Raw genomic sequence first — 18,637 nt, 5'->3', positions numbered from 1 at the left:
ACTCAGTTTGGCCTCACCTGGAACTGGCGTCTCTCGTCCCCACTTTGACCTAACTCAGAACTGCTGAATCTAGCCCAACTTAGGCAGCACACAGACCTGGTGACTTTTGTCCCCAGCTATGCCTCAATTCGACCTAATGAATCTGGTCCTCACGGGAGCATCACCTGGACCTGGGACTCAGCTGTAGAGTGGCTCTGGTTCCCGCAAGGGGCTCAGCTGATACTGCTGACTGTGGTCTTATTGTATGCCTCACCAGGACCTAGTGATTCTGTTCCCCATCTGGGCCTGCATGGCCCCAGTGACTCTGGTCCTCACCCAGGCATCATTGGGTGATGGACCCAATGATCCTCACCCTGGAAACTCTATTACACACCTGGGCCTCACTTTGACCAGGGACCTCTGGTCCAATTCTGAGCCTCAAACTAAACAGGTTACTCTGGTTCCCCCTCTGGGGCTCACCCTTACCTGGTGACTCTGGTCAAACTTTGGGCTTGACTTCGGCCTGGTGAATCTGGTCCTTAGCTGGTCCGCGCCTGGATGTGTGACTGGTCGCCACCTAGGCCTCACCTGGACTTGTTGAATCCTGTTGCCACCTGCGCCTCACCTGGACCTTGTGACTGTGGTCCCACCTCCACCTCACCTGGATCTCGTGGCTCTGGTTCCCATATGGGGCTCTCCTGGACCTGGTTCCTGTGGTCTCCATCTGACCTCACCTGGAACACAATGACGCTGATCCGTATTTGGGCCTCTCCTGGACCTGTTGACTCTGGTCCTTACCTGGGCGTCATTGGGACCTCGATACTCTCTTATATACCTGGGCCTCACCTGGACCTGGTGACTGTGGTCCCACCTGAGCCTCACCTGGACGAGTTGACTGGTTCCCACAGGGACCTCACCTGGACCTGGTGACTCAGGTCCTCATATGGGAATCATGGGACCTGGTTTCTCACTTCCACATCGGGGCCTCACATGGACCAAGTGATTCTCGTCCCACTCTGGGCCTCACCCTGATGTGGTGAAACTGGTCCCCATCTAGGCCTCACCCAGTACTGGTGACTTTGTTCCCCACCTGGACCTGATTGCTGTGGACTCTTTCTTGGCCTCACCTGGAACTGGTGACTCTGAACCTATCTGCGCGTCACCCAGATCTGGTGACTCTGGCCCTCACCTGGGCATCATTGGTACCTGGTGACTCTGTTCCTCACTTGAGCCTCACCTGGACATGATGACTCTGGAACCTCTCTGGGCCTCTCCCTGACCTGGTGACTCTAGTCCCTAACTGTGCATCATCGGGACATGGTTCCACTGCATTGCCTGCAGGTTTGCCTCACCTGGATGTGGTAACTCTCGTCCTTACCTGGGTATCATCGGGACATGGTTCCTCTGCATGGCCTGCAGGTTGGCCTCACCTGGACCTGGGGTGCGTTGCCACCTGGCCTCACCAATACCTGGTGACTCAGGTCCCCACGTGGGCCTCATTTGGACCTGGTGAATCTGGTCCTTACCTGGTTGTCACCCGGAACTGGTATGTCTGGTCACCACCTGGGAATAACCTGGGCCTGGTGAATCTGGTCCCAATGGGCCTCAGCCTGTCCTGGTGACTTTGTTCCCCACCTGGACCTGATTGCTGTGGACTCCTTCTTGGCCTCACCTGGAACTGGTGACTCTGATCCTAACTGGGCCTCACCCAGATCTGGTGACTCTGGTCCTCACCTATGGACAATTATGACCTGGATACTCTGTTCCACACCTGAGCCTCACCTGGACATGATTACTCTGGATCCCCTCTGGACCTCACCCTGACATGTTGACTCTGGTCCCCATGTGGATGTCACCTAGACCAGGTGAATCTGGTACCCCTCTAGGCCTCAACTAGACCTGGTGACGGTGGTCGTCAACTGGGCCTCACCGGGACCTAGTGGATATGCTCCCCTCTTGCGCCTCATCTGAACCTGGTGACTCTGGTTCCACCTGGGCATCATTGGGACCTGGATACTCTCTTATATACCTGGGCCTCACCTGGACCTGATGACTGTGGTCACACCTGGGCCTCACCTGGACCTGGTGAATCTGGTCCCCATCTGGGCCTCACCCAGTCCTTGTGACTTTGTTCCCCACCTGGACTTGATTACTGTGGTCCCATTCTTGGCCTCACCTGGAACTGGTGACTCTGATCCTATATGCGCGACTCCCAGATCTGGTGACTCTGGTCCTCACCTGGGAGTTATTGGTACCTGGAGACTCTGTTCCACACCTGAGCCTCATCTGGAACTGATGACTCTGGAACCTTTCTGGGTCTCACCCTGACCTGGTGACTCTGGTCCCCATCTGGATGTCACCTGGACCAGGTGATACTGACACTCCTTTAGGCCTCAAACCGATCTGGTGACTCTGGTCCTCAACTGGGCCTCAACTGGACCTAGTGAATATGCTCCATGTGGGCCTGATTTGGACCTGGTAACTCTGGTCACTACCTCGGCATCATCGGGTCATGGTTCCACTGCATGGCCTACAGGTTGCGCTCACCTGGACCTGCTTACTGTGTTCCACACCTGGGACTCAAGTAGACATGTTGACCATGGTCCCCAAGCCTGCCTCACATGGACCTGTTGCCTCTGATCCCCACCGGGGCCTCACGTGTACCTGGTAACTCTGGTCCACACCTGGGCCTCATCTGGACCTAGTGACTCTGGTCCCCACCTGGACTTCACCTGGATCTGGTGACTCTGGTCCCCACCTGGACTTCAACTGGATCTGATGACACTGGTCCCCACCTGGACCTCACCTGGACCTGGTGACTCTGGTCCTCAGTTTGGCCTCACCTGGACTTGTTGACTCTTTTCCCCACTTTGACCTAACTCAGAACTGCTGAATCTTGCCCCACCAAGGCGCACCCAGACCTGGTGACTCTTGTCCCCAGCTATGCCTCAATTCGACCTGTTGAATCTGGTCCTCACGTGGGTCTCACATGGACCTGGGACTCAGCTGGATAGAGTGGCTCTGGTTCCCACAGGGGCTCACCTGATACTGCTGAATGTGGTCTTATTCTATGCCTCACCAAGACCTGGTGATTCTGTTCCCCATTTAGGCCTGCATGGCCCTAGTAACTCTGTTCCTCACCCAGGCATCATTGGGACCTGGATACTCTATTCCACACCTGGGCCTCACTCTGACCAGGGACCTCTGGTCCCATTCTGGGCCTCAAACTAAACTGGTTACTCTGGTTACCCATCTGGGCCTCACCCTTACCTGGTGACTCTGGTCACCCCTTTGACTTCCCTTGGGCCTGGTGAATCTGGACCTTAGCTGGTCCGCACCTGGATGTGGTGACTGGTCGCCACCTGGGCCTCCCCTGGACTTGGTGAATCCTGTTGCCAGTTGCGCCTCACCTAGACCTTGTGACTGTGTTCCCACCTGGACCTCACATGGATCTGGTGGCTCTGGTTCCCATATTGGTCTCTCCTGGACCTGGTTCCTGTGGTCTCCATCTGGCCTCACCTGGAAAACAATGATTCTGATCCATATTTGGGCCTATCCTGGATCTGTTGTCTCTGGTCCTTACCTGGCCTCATTGGGACCTGGATACTCACTTATATACCTGGGCCTCACCTGGACCTGGTGAATGTGGTCCCACCTGGGCCTCACTTGGACGAGGTGCCTGGTTCCCATAGGGACCTCACCTGGACCTGGTGACTCAGGTCCTCATATGGGCATCATGGGACCTGGTTTCTCAGTTCCACATCGGGGCCTCACCTGGACCTAGTGATACTCGTCCCCCTCTAGGCCTCACCCTGACGTGGTGACTCTGGTCTCCAGCTGGATCTCACCAGAACCGGGTGACTCTGGTCCCCCTCTGGGACTCACCCGGAGCTGGGGACACTGCTCCTCAACTGGGCCTCAACAGAACCTGGTGAATCTACTCCTCACTTAGGCCTCGTCTGGACCTTGTGACTCTTTTCCGACCTGGCATCAATGGGACATGGTTACTCTGTTCCCCACCTGGGCCTCACCTGGACATGATAACTTTGCTCCGCACTTTGGCCTCAACTGGTCCTGATGACTCTGGTCCCCCACCTAGTCCTCAATCTGGACTTGTTGACTGTGGTCCCCACCTGGGTCTCACCTGGACCTGGTGACTCTCGTTCCCACATGAACCACACCAGGACCTGGTGACTGTGGTGTTCTTGTAGACTCACATTTACCTGGTGACTCCGGTCCCCATTAGGGCCTCACCTGCAACTCGTAACTCTGGTCCATACCTGGGCATTATCGGGACACCGTTCCTCTGCATGGCCGGAAGGTTGGCCTCCCCTGGACCTGGTGAGTGGGGTTGACATCTGGGCCTCACCCATACCGGTGACACAGGTCCCCACGTGGGCCTCACTTGGACCTGGTGAATCTGGTCCCCACCTGGACTTCACCTGGATCTGGTGACTCTGGTCTCCAACTGTACCTCTGCTGGACCTGGTGACTCTCTTTCAAACATGGACCTCACCTGGATCTGGTGACTCTGGTCCTCAGTTTGGCCTCACCTGGACCTGGCGTCTCTCGTCCCCACTTTGACCTAACTCAGAACTGCTGAATCTTTCCCCAATTAGGCGTCCCCCAGACCTGGTGACTCTTGTCCCCAGCTATGCCTCAATTCGACCTGAGGAATCTGGTCCTCACGTGGGACTCACATGGACCTGGGACTCAGCTGGATAGAGTGGCTCTGGTTCCCACATTGGGTTCACCTGATACTGGTGACTGTGGTTTTATTCTATGCCTCACCAGGACCTAGTGATTCTGTACCCCATATGGGCCTGCATGGTCCTAGTGACTCTGGTCCTCACCCATGCATCACTGGGACCTGGATACTCTATTCCACATCTGGGACTCACTCTGTCCAGGGACCTCTGGTCCCATTCTGGGCCTCAAACTAAACTGGTTACTCTGGTTCCCCCTCTGGGACTCACCCTTACCTGGTGACTCTGGTCACCCCTTGGGCTTCACTTGGGCCTGGTGAATCTGGTCCTTAGCTGGTCCGCACCTGGATGTGGTGACTGTTCGCCACCTGGTCCTCACCTGGACTTGGTGAATCCTGTTGCCACCTGCGCCTCACTAGGACCTTGTGACTGTGGTCCCACCTGGAACTCACCTGGATCTGGTGGGTCTGGTTCCCATATGGGGTTCTCCTGGACCTGGCTCCTGTGGTCTCCATCTGCCTCAGCTGAAACACAATGACTCTGATCCATATTTGAACCTCTACTGGACCTGTTGTCTCTGGTCCTTACCTGGGCATCTTTGGGAGCTGGATACTCTCTTATATAACTGGGCCTCACCGGGACCTGGTGACTGTGGTCCCACCTGGCCCTCACCGGGACGAGGTGACTCGTTCCCACAGGGACCTCACCTGGACCTGGTGACTCAAGTCCTCATATGGGCATCATGGGACCTGGTTTCTCAGTTCCACATCGGGGCCTCACCTGGACCTAGTGATTCTCGTCCCCCTCTGGACCTCACCCTGACGTGGTGACTCTGGTCCCCACCTGGATATCACCAGAACCGTGTGAGTCTGTTCCCCCTCTGGGACTCACCCAGAGCTTGGGATATTGGTCTTCAACTGGGCCTCAACAGGACCTGGTGAATCTACTCCTCACTTAGGCCTCGTCTAGACCTTGTGACTCTTTTCCCACCTGGCATCAATGGGACATGGTTACTCTGTTCCCCTCCTGGGCCTCACCTCCACATGATAACTTTGCTCCACAGTTTGGCCTCAAATGGTCCTGATGACTTTTTTCCCCACACCTATGCCTCAGTCTGGACCTGGTGACTGTGGTGCCCACCCGGGTCTCACCTGTACCTGGTGATTCTCGTTCCCACATGAACCTCACCTGGACCTGGTGACTGTGGTGTTCTTGTAGACTCATATTTACCTGGTGACACTGGTCCCCACTAGGGCCTCACCTGGATCTGGTGACTCTGGCCTGCCGGTTCGCCTCACCTTGACCTGGTGAGTGGGGTTGCCACCTGGGCCTCACACATAGCTGGTGACTCAATTCCCCTCGTGGGCCTCTTGGACCTGGTGAATCTGGTCCTTACCTGGTCCTGTCCCAGACCCGGGGACTCTGGTCACCACCTGGGCCTCACCTGGACCTGGTGAATCTGGTCCCCATCTGGGCCACACCCAGTCCTGGTGACTTTGTTCCCCACGTGGCCCTCATTGCTGTGGACTCTTTCTTGGCCTCACCTGGAAGTGGTGACTCTGATCCTATCTGCGCGTCACCCAGATCTGGTGACTCTGGGCCTCTCCTGAGCATCATTGGTACCTGGTGACTCTGTTTCACGCCTGAGCCTAACCTGGACATGATGACTCTGGAACCCCTCTGGGCCTCTCCCTGAACTGATGCCTCTGGTCCCCATCTGGATGTCACCTGGACGAGGTGATTCTGGTACCCCTCTAAGCCTCAGCCAGATCTGGTGACAGTGGTCCTCAACTGGGCCTCACTGGACCTAGTGAATATTCTCCATCTGGGTCTCATTTGGACCTGGTGACTCTGGTCCCTACCTGGGCATCATCGGGACATGGTTCCACTGCATGGCCTGCATATTGGCCTCACCTGGACCTGGTAACTCTGTTCCCTACCTGGGCATTATCGGGACATGGTTCCTCTGCATGGACTGCAGGTTGGCCTCACCTGGACCTGGGGAGTGGGGTTGCCACCTGAGCCTCACCCATGCTTGGTGACACAAGTACCCACGTGGGCTCACTTGGACCTGGTGAATCTGGTCCTTACCTGGTCGTCACCCGGAACTGGTAACTCTGGCCACCACCGGGGTATCACCTGGACCTGGTGAATCTGGTCCCCATCTGGGCCTCACCCAGTCCTCGTGACTTTGTTCCCCACCTGGACCTGATTGCTGTGGACTCCTTCTTGGCCTCACCTGGAACTGGTGACTCGGATCCTAACTGGGGCTCACCCAGATCTGGTGACTCTGGTCCTCACCTGTGGACCATTATGATCTGGATCTCTGTTCAACACCTGAGCCTCACCTGGACATGATGACTCTGGGTCCCCTCTGGGCCTCACCCTGACATGGTGACTCTGCTCCACATCTGGATGTCACCTAGACCAGGTGAATCTGGTACCCCTCTAGGACTCAACTAGACCTGGGGTTTCTGGTCCTCAAGTGCGCCTCACCGAGACCTAGAGAATATGCTTCCCACCTGCTACTCATCTGGACTTGGTGACTCTGGTTCTACCTGCGCATCATCGGGACATGGTTACTCTATTCCCCACTGGGACTGACCTGATCCTGGTAACTCGGGTCCTGACTTTGGCATCTTCTGTACCAGGTGACTCTGGCTCCTCCTGGGCCTCACCAGTAACTGGTGACTCTGATCCTAAGCATGGCCTCACCTGACCTGGTGACTGTGTTTCCCATCGGGACCTCACCTGGACCTCATATCTCTGGTCCCACCTGGGCCTCACCGGGACCTGGTGTCTCTGGTACCCACCAGGGTAGCATGAGGATATGGTTACACTGTTCACTAACAGTGACCCAGCCGGACCTATTAACTCTGGTCTTCACCTGGGCCACACCTGGACATGGTGACACTGGTTCCCACCTGGGTCTCACCTGGACATGGTGAGTCGGATCCCCACCTGGTCCTCACCTGTAACTGGTGATTCTCGTACCCATATGGACATCCTGTGGACCTAGTGGCTGCAGTGTTTCTAGCTTCTCATGTACCTCGTGACTCTGGTCCCCACCAGGGCCTCACCGGGACCTGGTGAGTGTGGTTGCCACCTGCACCTCACCTGGACTTGGTGATTCTGGCCTGCACCTGAGACTACCCTGTATCTGGTGACTGTGGTCCCCACCTGGTCTTCACCTGGATTTGGGGACTCCGGTACCCATCTGGGCCTCACCTGGCCCTGTTAACCATGGTCCTCAACTGGGCACAATTGGGGCCCGGTGACTGTGTTCCACAAATGGACCTCAGCTGCACCATGTGACTCTGGTCCCCCTCTTGGTCTCACCGTGCCCTAATGACTGTGAACCCCACTTTGGACTGACTTGGACCTGCTGACCCTGGTTGCCACCTGCGCTTGAATTCGACCTGTTGACTCTGGTTCTTTCTTTTTTCTTTTTTTTTTTTTAATTTATTTTTTATTAATGGTGTTCTATTTACTAACATACAGAATAACCCTCAGTGCCCGTCACCCATTCACTCCCTCCCCCCGCCCTCCTCCCCTTCTACCACCCCTAGTTCGTTTCCCAGAGTTAGCAGTCTTTACGTTCTGTCTCCCTTTCTGATATTTCCCACACATTTCTTCCCCCTTCCCTTATATTCCCTTTCACTATTATTTATATTCCCCAAATGAATGAGAACATATAATGTTTGTCTTTCTCCGACTGGCTTACTTCACTCAGCATAATACCTTCCAGTTCCATCCACGTTGAAGCATATGGTGGGTATTTGTCATTTCTAATAGCTGAGTAATATTCCATTGTATACATAAACCACATCTTCTTTATCCATTCATCTTTCGTTGGACACCGAGGCTCCTTCCACAGTTTGGCTATCGTGGCCATTGCTGCTATAAACATCGGGGTGCAGGTGTCCCGGCGTTTCATTGCATTTGTCTCTTTGGGGAAAATCCCCAACAGTGCAATTGTTGGGTCGTAGGGCAGGTATATTTTTAACTGTTTGAGGAACCTCCACACAGTTTTCCAGAGTGGCTGCACCAGTTCCCATTCCCACCAACAGTGTATGAGGATTCCCTTTTCTCCGCATCCTCTCCAACATTCGTTGTTTCCTGTCTTGTTAATTTTCCCCATTCTCACTGGTGTGAGGTGGTATCTCATTGTGGTTTTGATTTGTATTTCCCTGATGGCAAGTGATGCAGAGCATTTTCTCATGTGCATGTTGGCCATGTCTATGTCTTCCTCTGTGAGATTTCTGTTCATGTCTTTTGCCCATTTCATGATTGGATTGTTTGTTTCTTTGGTGTTGAGTTTGATAAATTCTTTATAGATCTTGGAAACTAGTCCTTTATCTGATATGTCATTTGCAAATATCGTCTCCCATTCTGTAGGTTGTCTTTGAGTTTTGTTGACTGTATCCTTTGCTGTGCAAAAGCTTCTTATCTTGATGAAGTCCCAATAGTTCATTTTTGCTTTTGTTTCTTTTGCCTTCGTGGATGTATCTTGCAAGAAGTTACTATGGCCGAGTTCAAAAAGGGTGTTGCCTGTGTTCTTCTCTAGGATTTTGATGGAATCTTGTCTCACATTTAGATCTTTCATCCATTTTGAGTTTATCTTTGTGTATGGTGAAAGAGAGTGGTCTAGTTTCATTCTTCTGCATGTGGATGTCCAATGTTCCCAGCACCATTTATTGAAGAGACTGTCTTTCTTCCAATGGATAGTCTTTCCTTCTTTATCGAATATTAGTTTCCCATAAAGTTCAGGGTCCACATCTGGATTCTCTATTCTGTTTCACTGATCTATGTGTCTGTTTTTGTGCCAGTAGACTCTAGTTCTTTCAAGGGCCTCAACGGTACTTGGTGATCCTGGTCCCCACCTGGGACTCAACTGGACGTGGTGACTCTTTTCACCACCGGGGACTCACCTGGACCTGCTTACTGTGTTACACACCAGGGCCTCAAGTAGACCTGTTGACCATGGTCCCCAAGTCGGCCTCACTTGGACCTGTTGCCTCTGATCTCAACCGGGGCCTCACGTGTACCTGGTAAGTCTGGTCCTCACCTGGGCCTCATCGGGACCTAGTGACTCTGGTCCCCACCTGGGCTTCACGTGGATCCGGTGACTCTGATCCCGACCTGGACTTCACCTGGATCTGGTGACTCTGGTCCCCACCTGGACCTCTCCCGGACTGGTGACTCTCTTTCCAACATGGACCTCACATGGATCTGGTGACTCTGGTCCTCAGTTTGGCCTCACCTGGACCTGGCGTGTCTCGTCCCCACTTTGACCTAACTCAGAACTGCTGAATCTTGCCCCACCTAGGCCGCACACAGACCTGGTGACTCTTGTCCCCAGCTATGCCTCAAATCGAACTAATGAATCTGGTCCTCACGTGAGCCTCACATGGACCTGGAACTCAGCTGGATAGAGTGGCTCTGGTTCACGCAACGGGATCAAATGATACGGCTGACTGTGGTCTTATTCTATACCTCACGAGGACCTAGTGATTTGTCCCGATCTGGGCCTGCATGGCCCTAGTGACTCTGGTCCTCAACCCATGCATCATTGGGACCTGATACACTATTCCACACCTGGGCCTCACTCTGACTAGGGACCTCTGGACCCATTCTGGGCCTCAAACTAAACTGGTTACTCTGGTTCCCCCTCTGGGACTCACCCTTACCTGGTGACTCTGGTCACCCCATGGGCTTCATTTGGGCCTGGTGAATCTGGTCCTTAGCTTGTCCTCACTTGGATCTGGTGACTGGTCGCCAGCTGGGCCTCACCTGGACTTGGTGAATCCTGTTGCCACCTGCGCCTCACCTGGACCTTATGACTGTGGTACCACCAGGAACTCACCTGGATATGGTGGCTCTGCTTCCCATATGGGGCTCTCCTGGACCTGATTCCTGTGGTCTCCATCAGGCATCACCTGGAACAAAATGACTCTGGTCCATATTTGGGCCTCTCCTGGACTGTTGACTCTGGTCCTTACCTGGGCGTAATTGCGACCTGGATACGCTCTTATATACCTGGGCCTCACCTGGACCTGGTGACAGTGGTCCCACCTGGGCCTCACCTGGACGAGATGACTGGTTCCCACAGGGACCTCACCTTGACCTGCTGACTCAGGTCCTCATATGGGTATCATGGGACCTGGTTTCAGTTCCACATCGGGACCTCACCTGGAGCTAGTGATTCTCGTCCCCCTCTGGGATCACCCTGACGTGGTGACTCTGGTCCCCATCTGGATATCACCGGAACCGTGTGACTCTGGTCCCCCTCTGGGACCCACCCGGAGCTGGGGACACTGGTCCTCAACTGGGCCTCACCTGAACCTGGTGAATCGGGTTCCCATTTGGGCCTAAGCCAGTACTGGTGACTTTGTTCCCCACCTGGACCTGATTGCTGTGGACTCTTTCTTGGTCTCACCTGGAACTGGTGACTCTGAACCTATCTGCGCGTCACCCAGATCTGGTGACTCTGGTCCTCACGTGGGCATCATTGGTACCTGGTGACTCTGTTCCTCACCTGAGCCTCACCTGGACATGATGACTCTGGATCCCTCCGGGCCTCACCCTGACATGGTGACTCTGGTCCCCATCTGGATGTCACCTAGACCAGGTGAATCTGGTACCCCTCTAGGCCTCAACTAGACCTGGGTATTCTGGTCCTCATCTGGGCCTCGCCGAGACCTAATGAACATGCTCCCCACCTGCTCCTCATCTGGACCTGGTGACTCTGGTTCTACCTGGGCATCGTCGGTACATGGTTACTCTATTCACCACTGGGACTGAACTGATCCTGGTAACTCTGGTCCTGACTTTGGCCTCTTCTGACCAGGTGACTCTGGCTCCACCTGGGCCTCACCAGTAACTGGTGACTCTGATCCAAAGCGTGGCCTCACCAGACCTGGTGACTGTGGTTCCCATCGGGACCTCACCTGGACCTCATGTCTCTGGTCCCACCTTGGCCTCACCAAGACCTGGTGACTCTGGTACCCACAAGGGTAGCATCAGGATATGGTTGCACTGTTCACTAACAGTGACCTTGCCGGACCTATTAACTCTGGTCTTCACCTGGGCCACACCTGGACATGGTGACACTGGTTCCCACTTGGGTCTCACCTGGAAATGCTGAGTCGGATCCCCACCAGGTCCTCACCTGTAACTGGTGATTCTCGTTCCCACATGGACATCATGGGGACCTGGTGGCTGCAGTGTTTCTACCTTCTCATGTTCCTCGTGACTCTGGTCCCCACCAGAGCCTCAACGGTACCTGGTGAGTGTGGTTGCCACCTGCACCTCACCTGGACCTGGTGATTCTGGTCTGCACCTGAGACTACCCTGGATCTGGTGACTGTGGTCCCCAACTGTCTTCACCAGGATTTGGGGACTCCGGTCCCCATCTGGGCCTCACCCATTCCTGGTGACTTTGTTCGCCACCTGGACCTGATTTTTGTGGACTCCTTCTTGGCCTCACCTGGAACTGGTGACTCTGATCGTATCTGCACGTCACCCAGATCTGGTGACTCTGGTCCTCACCTGGGCATCATTGGTACCTGGTCACTCTGTTCCACACCTGAGCCTCACCTGGGCATGATGACTCTGGAACCTCTCTGGGCCTCACCCTGACCTGGTGACTCTGGTCCCCATCTGGATGTCACCTGGTCCAGGTGATTCTGGTACTCCTCTAGGACTCAATCAGTTCTGGTGACTGTGATCCTCAACTGGGCCTCACCTGCACCTAGCGAATATGCTGCATATGGGCCTCATTTGGACCTGGTGACTCTGATCCCTACCTGGGCATCATCGGGCTATGGATCCACAGCATGGCCTGCAGGTTGGCCTCACCTGGACCTGAGAACTCTAGTCCCTACCTCGGCATCATCTGGACATGGTTCCTCTGCATGGCTTTCAGGGTGGCCTCACCTGTACCTGGTGAGGGGGGTTGTCACATGGGCCTCACAAATGTCTGGTGACACAGGTCCCCACTTGGGTCTCACTTGGACCTGGTGACTCTGGTCCTTACCTGGTCCTCACCCGGAACTCGTATCTCTGTTCACCACCTGGGAATAACCTGGACCTGGTGACTCTGGTCCCCATCTGGATGTCACCTGGACCAGGTGTTTCTGGTACCCCTCTAGGCCTCAACCAGATCTGGTGACTCTGGTCCTCAACTGGGCCTCACTGGGACCTAGTGAACATGCTCCCCACCTGCGCCTCATCTGGACCTGGTGACTCTGGTTCTACCTGGGCATCATCGGGACCTGGTTACTCTATTCCCCACTGGGAATGACCTGATCCTGGTAACACTGGTCCTGACTTTGGCCTCTTCTGTACTTAGTGACTCTGGCTCCACCTGGGCCTCAGCTGTAACTGGTGACTCTGATCGTAAGCATGGCCTCACCTGACCTGGTGACTGAGGTTCCCATCGGGACCTCACCTGGACCTCATGTCTCTGGTCCAACCTGGGCCTCACCAGGACCTGGTGTCTCAGGTACCATCCTTGGTAGCATCAGGATATGGTTACACTGTTCACTAACAGTGACCCAGCCGGAACTATTAACTCTGGTCTTCACCTGGGCCACACCTGGACATGGTGACACTCGTTCCCACCTGGGTCTCACCTGGACATGGTGAGTCGGATCCCCACCTGGTCCTCACCTGTAACTGGTGATTCTCGTTCCCACATGGACATCATCTGGACCTGGTGGCTGCAGTGTTTCTAGCTTCTCATGTACCTCGTGACTCTGGACCCCACCGGGGCCTCACCGGGACCTGGTGAGTGTGGTTGCCACCTGCACCTCACCTGGACCTGGTGATTCTGGTCTGCACCTGAGACTACCCTGGATCTGGTGACTGTGGTCCCGACCTGGACATCACCTGGATTTAGGGACTCCGGTCCCCATCTGGGCCTCACCTGGCCCTGTTGATCAAGGTCTCATCTGGGCAAAATTGGGACCCGGTGACTGTGTTCCACAACTGGACCTCACCTGGACCATGTGACTCTGTTTCCCCTCTGGGCGTCACCGTACCCTAGTGACTGTGAACTTCACTTTGGCCTGACTTGGACCTGCTGACCCTGGTTGCCACCTGCGCCTGACCTCGAACTGTTGACTCTGGTTCTTTCAAGGGCCTCCCCTGGACCTGGTGATCCTGGTCCCCACCTGGGACTTACCTGGACGTGGTGACCCTTGTCAACACCGGGGACTCACTTGGACCTGCTTACTGTGTTCCACACCTGGGCCACAATTATACCTGATCACCATGGTCCCCAAGACAGAATCACATGAACCTTTTGCCTCTGATCCCCACCGGGGCCTCACGTGTACCTGGTAACTCTGGTCCTCACATGGGTCTCATGTGGACCTAGTGACTCTCGTCCCCACCTGGGCTTCACCTGGATCTGGTCACTCTGGTCCCCACCTGGAATTCACCTGGATCTGGTGACTCTGGTCCCCACCTGGACCTCACCTGGATCTGGTGACTCTGGTCCTCACTTTGACCTCACCTGGACCTAGTGTCTCTCATCCCCACTTTGACCTAACTCAGAACTGCTGAATCTTGCCCCATCTAGGCCACACCTAGACCTGATGACTCTTGTCCCGAGCTATGCCTCAATTCGACCTGATGAATCTGGTCCTAACGTGGGCCTCACATGGACCTGGGACTCAGCTGCATAAAGTGGCTCTGGTTCCCACAAGGGCCTCCCCTGATACTGGTGACTGTGGTCTTATTCTATGCCTCAACAGGAACTAGTGATTTTGTTCCCCATCTGGGCCTGCATGGCCTTAGTGACTCTGGTCCTCACCCAGGCATCATTGGGACCTGGATACTCTATTCCACACCTGGGCCTCACTTTAACCCGGGATCTCTGGTCCCATTATGGGCCTCAAACTAAACTGGTTACTCTGGTTGCCCCTCTGGGCCTCACCCTTACCTGGTGACTCTAGTCACCCCGTGGGCTTCACTTGGGGCTGGTAAATCTGGACCTTAGCTGGTTTTCACCTGGATCTGGTGACTGGTCGCCACCTGGGCCTCACCTGGACTTGGTGAATCCTGTTGTCACCTGCACCTTACCTGGACCTTGTGACTGTGGTCCCACCTGAACCTCACCTGGATCTGGTGGCTCTGGTTCCCATATGGGGCTCTCCTGTACCTGGTTCCTGTGGTCTCCATCTGGCCTCACCTGGAACACAATGACTCTGATCCATATTTGGGCCTCTCCTGGACCTGTTGACTCTGGTCCTTACCTGGGCATCATTGGGACCTGGATACTCTCTTATATACGTGGGCCTCACCTGGACCTGGTGACTGTGGTCCCACCTGGGCCTCACCTGGACGAGGTCACTTGTTCCCACAGGGATCTCACCTGGTCCTGGTGGCTCAGGTCCTCATATTGGCATCATGGGACCTGGGTTCTCAGTTACACATCGGGGCCTCACCTGGACCTAGTAATTCTCGTCCCCTCTGGGCCTCACCCTGACGTGGTGACTCTGGTCCCCACCTGGATATCACCAGAACCGGGTGACTCTGGTCCCCCTCTGGGACTCACCCGGAGCTGGCGACACTTGTCCTCAGCTGGATCTCAACAGTACCTGTTGAATCTACTCCTTACTTAGGTCTCGTCTGGGCCTTGTGACTCTTTTCCCACCTGGCATCAATGGGATCATGGTTACTCTGTTTCCCACCTGGGCCTCACCTGGACATGATAACTTTGCTCCACACCTGAGCCTCACCTGGACATGATGACTCTGGATCCACTCTGGGCCTCCCTCTGACATGGAGACTCTGGTCACCATCTGGATGTATCCTAGACCAGGTGAATCTGGTACCCCTCAAGGCCTCAACCAAACCTGGTGTCTCTAGTCCTCAACTGGGCCTTACGTGGACCTAGTGAATATGCTCCCCAACTGCGCCTCATCTGGATATGGTGACTCTGGTTCTACGTGGGCATCATCGGGACATGGTTACTCTATTCCCCACTGTGAGTGACCTGATCCTGGTAACAGTATTCCTGACTTTGGCATTTTCTGTACCAGGTGACTCTGGCTGCACCTGGGCCTCACCTGTAACTGGTGCCTCTGATCGTAAGCATGGCCTCACCTGACCTGGTGACTGTGGTTCCCATCGGGACTTTACCTGGACCTCATGTCTCTGGTCCTAACTGGGCCTCACCAGGACCTGGTGTCTCGGTACCCACCTCGGTAGCATCATGATATGGTTACACTGTTCAATAACAGTGACCCACGGGACCTATTAACTCTGGCCTTCACCTGGGCCACACCTGGACATGGTGATACTGTTTCCCCCCTCGGTCTCACCTGGACATGGTGAGTTGGATCCCCACCTGGTCCTCACCTGTAACTGGTGATTCTCGTTCCCACATGGACATCATGTGGACCTGGTGGCTGCAGTGTTTCTAGCTTCTCATGTACCTCGTGACTCTGGTCCCCACCAGGGCCTCACCGGGACCTGGTGAGTGTGGTTGCCACCTGCACCTCACCTGGACCTGGTGATTCTGGTCTGCACCTGAGACTCCCCTGGATCTGTTGACTGTGTTCCCCACCTGGGCTTCACCTGGATTTGGGGACTCCGTTCCACATCTGGGCCTCACCTGGTCCTTTGACCATGGTCCTCAACTGGGGAAAATTGTTACCGTGTGACTGTGTTCCACAACTGGACCTCACCTGAACAAGGTGACTCTGGTCCCCCTCTGGGTCTCACCGTGCTCTAGTCACTGTGAACCCCACTTTGGCCTGACTTCGACCTGCTGACCCTGGTTGCCACCTGTGCCTGACCTCGAACTGTTGACTCTGGTTCTTTCAAGTGCCTCCCCTGTACCTGATGATCCTGATGCCCACCTGGGCCTCACCTGCATGTGGTGTCTCTAGTCACCACCGGGGACTCATCTGGACCTGCTTACTGTGTTCCACACCTGGGCCTCAATTACAACTCTTGACCATATTCCCCAAGCTCGCCTCACATGGACCTGTTACCTCTGATCCCCACCGGGGCCTCACGTGTACCTGGTAACTCTGGTCCTCACCTGGGCCTCATCTGCACCTAGTGACTCTGATCCCCACCTGGACTTCACCTGGATCTCGTGACTCTGGTCCCCACCTGGAACTCACCTGTATCTGGTACTCTGGTCTCAGTTTGGCCTCACCTGGACTGGTGTCTCTCGTCCCCACTTTGACCTAACTCAGAACTGCTGAATCTTGCCCCACCTAGGCCGCACCCAGACCTGATGACTCTTGTCCCCAGCTATGCCTCAATTCGACCTGATGAATCTGGTCCTCACGTGGGCCTCACATGGACCTAGGACTCAGCGGGATAGAGTGGCTCTGGTTCCCACAAGGGGCTCACCCGATACTGGTGACTGTGTTCTTATTCTATGCCTCACCAGGACCTAGTGATTCTGTTCCCCATCTGGGCCTGCATGGCCCTAGTGACTCTGGTCCTCACCCAGGCATCATTGGGACCTGGATACTCTATTCCACACCTGGGCCTCACTTTGTCCAGGGACCTCTGGTCCCATTCTGGGCCTCAAACTAAACTGGTTACTCTGGTTCCCCCTCGGGGCCTCACCCTTACCTGGTGACTCTGGTCACCCCTTGGGGTTCACTTTCGCCTGGTGAGTCTGGTTCTTAGCTGGTCCGCACCTGGATCTGGTGACAGGTCACCACGTGGGCCTCACCTGGACTTGGTGAATCATGTTGCCACATGCGCCTCACCTGGACCTTGTGACTATGGTCCCTCCTGGACCTCACCTGGATCTGGTGGCTCTGGTTCCCATATGGGGATCTCCTGGACCTGGTTCCTGTGGTCTCCATCTGGCCTCACCTGGAACACAATGACTCTGATCCATATTTGGGCCTCTCCTGGACCTGTTGAGTCTGGTCCTTACCTGGGCATCATTGGGACCTGGATACTCTCTTATATACCTGGGCCTCACCAGGACTTGGTGACTTTGGTCCCACCTGGGCCTCACCTGGACGGGGTGACTGGTTCCCACAGGGACCTCACCTCGACCTGGTGACTCAGGTCCTCATATGGGCATCTTGGGACCTGGTTTCACAGTTCCACATCGGGGCCTCACCTGGACCTAGTGATTCTCGTCCCCCTCAGGGCCTTACCCTGACTTGTGACACTGTTCCAACATGGATATCACCAGAACCGGGTGACACACCCGGAGCTGGGGACACTGGTCCTCAGGTGGGCCTCAACAGGACCTGGTGAATCTCCTCCAATCTTAGGCTTCGTCTGGACCTTGTGACTCTTTTCCCACCTGGCATCAATGGGACATGGTTACTCTGTTCCCCACCTGGGCCTCACCTTGACATGATAACTTTGCTGCACACTTTGGCCTCAACTGGTCCTGATGACTCTCGTCCCCCAACCTAGGCCTCATTCTGGACTGGTGTCTGTCGTCCCCAACTGGGTCTCAGCTGGACCTGGTGACTCCCGTTCCCACATGAACCACACCTGGACCTGGTGACTGTGGTGTGCTTGTAGACTCACATTTATCTTGTGACTCCCGTCCCCACTAGGGCCTCACCTGGATCTGGTGACTCTGGCCTGCATGCTGGCCTCACCTGGACCTGGTAAATCTGGTCCCTACCTGGACATCATCGGGACACGATTCCTCTGCATGGCCTGCATGTTGGCCTCACTTGGCCCTAGTGAGTGGGGTTGCCACCTGGGGCTCACCCATACCTGGTGACTCAGGTCCTCATATGGGCATCATGGGACCTGGTTTCTCAGTTCCACATCGGGGACTCACCTGGACCTAGTGATTATCGTCTCCCTCTGGGCCTCACCCTGACGTGGTGACTCTGGTCCCCACCTGGACGTCACCAGAACCGGGTGACTCTGGTCCCCCTCTGGGACTCACCCGGAGCTGGGGACACTGGTCCTCAACTGGGCCTCAACAGGACCTG

This window comes from Canis aureus, chromosome 31 (genome assembly GCF_053574225.1).
Source record: "Canis aureus isolate CA01 chromosome 31, VMU_Caureus_v.1.0, whole genome shotgun sequence".
NCBI classification, from domain to species: Eukaryota; Metazoa; Chordata; class Mammalia; order Carnivora; family Canidae; genus Canis; species Canis aureus.
This window is presented reverse-complemented; position numbering follows the sequence as displayed.